General features: G+C 41.8%; 1 protein-coding gene across 1 annotated transcript in view; it reads left to right on the top strand.

The window, feature by feature from the left end:
• The first annotated feature begins 2,974 nt into the window (after positions 1–2,974).
• The window catches only part of LOC119413740 (gelsolin), a 19,023-nt gene continuing 18,129 nt past the window's right edge, over positions 2,975–3,868 (top strand). Inside the window, exons 1-2 of the mRNA XM_037680795.1 lie at positions 2,975–3,021; positions 3,110–3,168. The gene's annotated coding sequence lies outside the window, so the exon portion shown is untranslated. The remainder of the gene's footprint in view (positions 3,022–3,109; positions 3,169–3,868) is intronic.

The following is a 3,868-nucleotide window of genomic DNA, read 5'->3' as shown; positions in this document are numbered from 1 at the left end:
TATATATATATATATATATATATATATATGTATATGTGTATATATATGTGTGTGTGTGTGTGTGTGTGTGTGTAAAGATGTTTTCTTGGCAAATGCACTCATACCAAAAGTGTATGAATTTCTCAATTGTCACTTTTAGTGTTCACTCTCTTTAGGGATAAATAAAAAACACAACTTCAAATCTAAATAAATAAAAAGTAAAGAGGTAAAGGAGGACTTGTTGTTTGGAACCACATGTGAGTGGATTAAATGATGTGAGTAGGATATCTTCCATCTTGATCAGCAGTTGTGATGTTTCTCATTCATGTCCGTGTTTGAGTCATCGCCACGTGAAGCTGCTGAGAAGGCGTGTGGACAATCGTCGGCCCTCACATGTGAGTTTACGAACATACATTTAACCTGTGAGGAAAGAACTGTGCAGCAACAGCATTATCATTTGAGTTATCAAATGTCCCTCCCTGCTGGGTGGTGGATCCCTGCTGCTCATCAGTGACACCTGAAGAAACGAAGCCGGGACTGAAGCTGCAGCTTCGTCTTGTTGGACACGAACAAAACAAAACGGCTGCCGAGTCGTTTTCTTCTTTGAACTAAAACCAAACGCAGATGTTTTTCTTCGTAGAGTCTCAGTGATGAAAGTGAACTTGTCTTTTCATTCATGTTGGACAGGAGGATCTGTAGGACAATCAAAACCGCTCCAGGCGTTTCTCTAATCCATGGACACAATAATTCTATAAAAGTCTTTCAGCTGATCCTAAACACAAAATCTACTTGTTGCAAAGAGAGAGATCAACTGTCTACTTTCACTTCTGTGCAGAATTTAAAATGTTGCAGGAGCTCTCAGCTGAGCTCCATTATATTAACGGTTTATGTCTCTATATTCTCCAGAGCCCTTTGCTCTCAGATGGCAGGTTTACTCGTGATTCCTAGTTTCTAAAGGGAGAACTGTCCTGTGGCACCAACGTACATTCTTATCTCCATGACAGTGAAACGATTAAGTCGAACACTTCCCGTTGTAAAGTCCATCAGTTTTCACCTCAGTCAGTCTGAAGTGTGTGTTCCTCATGGCCATGTTTTGGTGTCCTACAGTTTGTTTTGTTGTAATGGTTGCCATGTCAGCCTTTTTGTTTACTTTCTTTAAATAAATCCTTGAGTTTTTATTTGAGCACATGTCAGTCTACGTTCTTGAGGCCAACGCTCCTGAAACGCTGAGTTCCTCATGTTTTTGGTGACTTCCTGTCTAACTTTGTTTTTCACATGAGGGATCTTGATGGAGCCCGTAGGATTCAAAATGTGACGGATGGTGGACCAGAAACCTTGGAGTGCAGCTTGAATGGTTTTGGATCCTACCACACACACTATCCCACTGATCAACCTGGGGTCGCATTTCCTCTTGCATCCACACCCTGAGAGGTTGTCTACGGTCTCTTGAAGCTTGTGGTTTCTAACAACACGTGCAGCTGTGGTCAGAGGATCGTGAAGCTGCAGTGTTTAACGTTAACATGAACATCTAGAATCTTCTGTCTGAGCTCCTCACAGCTGTTTGGTTTCTCTGCTCCGTGTTCAGTTGGTGAACAGAACCGACCCAAACCCCCGGAGGCGGCTCGTTCCCTTCAAAGAGGCTGAAGGAAATAATAAAGACAAAAAACAAGTGGACTTTATGTTGTAGCTGAAGATGTTTCACTTCTCACGTGAGGAGCTTTCTCAGTTCTAAGGAGAGGGAGCGTGAAAACTGAGAAACAAAGTCCAGATGTTTTTTGTCTTTAACCTTGTTTTGGACGTCCTGGATGACTGAGGATCTTCACCAGCTGAAGGAAACTTAAAGCCTTCTGATAAATGGCCTCTTCTCAAATCAACTATTTTAACAGATCTTTGTGAAATAAACACTTTGTTCCTTTTGACCATATTTCGTTTAGTCTCGACACACTGAAGGTCTGAGGATAAACGTTAAGACAGCAGCTTTGAACTGAAGCACTGCTCATAAGAAATGGAGATTTGAGACCAACAAACTGATCCACGTGGAAACCGGTCACAGAAAGTTGGACTTTTTATGTCACAGAACTGTCATTTGATGTGTTTAACATTTGTACACAAACTCTCCCAGAGTGCAGAGTACACACACCCAATCCCCCGTCGACTTGTGCCGTACCTGAGCTCTGACATGTTTTCTCAAATGAAAGCCTCATTTTCATGTTTCTCCTAAGAAACACTACAGAAACATAAATATCATTTGTGACTATCAGAACCTTCTGTCAGGGAATTTTGGTCAAGGTTTATGGATGTTTATAACTCCTGTCTGAGAACGTTAACTGCCCGTGGACCGTGTGTTGGAGTCCGCAGAGAGGGCTGAATGAGGAACTGATGTGATCCTGCACGTGCAGCTGGATGGCCAAGGACATCAGTCTGCTGTCTGTGACAGCGGACACGATTATAAAAAGTATTGCTGCACGCTGCCCGAGGCACATTCTTCATGCTGGGCTCCATGAACTCCTGCACGTGTGTCACCTGTGGTGAAGTCTGGCCTCACAGTAAAACCAGTTAAAATCTTCTTGTGTCCTCTGGTGTGGCTTCTTTGAGTAAATAAGATGAACAGAGGATTTTTTGTTTAGTCAAGGCCTTTTTTTAATTAGTTTTTGTTTTTTAAAACGAGAACAGATTATATAAAAAGAACCCCTCCCCCCACACTGGATCAGCCACATAATGTGGTCTTTACATATTTTCAACATGTGACACAAAAGGTTGCCAGGTGTCCCAAATTCTTTTTGCAGAGCCCTTCAAGGCATGAAGAGCATCTTTTTATCAAACACCTTCGATCTGAGATTATTTTAGTTCAACGTGGTTTGTGGGACAGATGGAGCCGCTTCATGCTGGTTCCTGTTTCACATTACTGAGTCCACTGGGTGTGACTCATACAACAGAGTGGGGTGGGTGGGGGAGTGGACAGGTAAAGTTACCTGCAGCCCCACCCTCGTGTGTCAGTGCAGCCCGTGTCCAGCTGAAGACGACTTCTAACAGCAGCTGAAGGTGAGTTGAGCTGTTTGTCATTAATCGAACGTTCAGGTGAAACACCTGAGCAGCAGCTCCACTTTGTTCCTCCTCCATCTGTCTGCAGCTGTTCTCACCTGGAGGGAAAGACTCTGCGTTTAAAGACACCAGAACTGCTTAATCAAGGTAATATTACCTGCCCGCAGGACGCGCTCCTCCGAGGTTCAGGTGTCTCTTTTCCCTCTGGAGTTTCATTGTTTCCCCTCTGAAGGTTTTGTGAAGAAACACTTTGTGTTGCTCAGAAACAAACACCGTAGCTTTGACCTGTAAACAACAAACAACAGATACGTAAACAACAAACAACAGATAAGTACACAACAAACAACAGATAAGTAAACAACAAACAACAGATAAGTAAACAACAAACAACAGATAAGTAAACAGCAGAGCTGATGTTCTTGGTTCTTCTGTTTGGAAACAGCAGAAAAAGATCAACAGAGAACTAAAAACTCGAGTATAATCTACATAAATGCAGTTCAGGGTGCTGTTGAGAGAATAAAACAAAGTTTGAGGAAATAATTTGAGTCCAAAAACTGCACAGAACCAGAAACTAACAACAATCTGAGGAAGTATCTATTTTTGTTGCTGTATCTTTTAAACTCCTTTACTTTTTTTAATTCATAATATTAAGATTTAGTTTCATGCCTTTGTCTTTCTCTTTCCTATTTTGACAGGAAAACGTGGCTCATTAATTTACCATATTCCTCTTTAATGGAAACACTTAATTTAAAAACATCTCATTGTTCTGCTGTTGCCTTTTTTTCTCAGAACCAGTTAGTTTTGAGCCTCTGTCATCTTCAGCCAATCGGCTTTGAGCCTCTGTCAT

Source organism: Nematolebias whitei, chromosome 8 (genome assembly GCF_014905685.2).
Source record: "Nematolebias whitei isolate Nwh7 chromosome 8, NemWhi1, whole genome shotgun sequence".
Classification (NCBI taxonomy): Eukaryota; Metazoa; Chordata; class Actinopteri; order Cyprinodontiformes; family Rivulidae; genus Nematolebias; species Nematolebias whitei.
The sequence above is the reverse complement of the archived record's forward strand: the minus strand, read 5'-3'. Positions and strand labels throughout refer to the sequence as shown.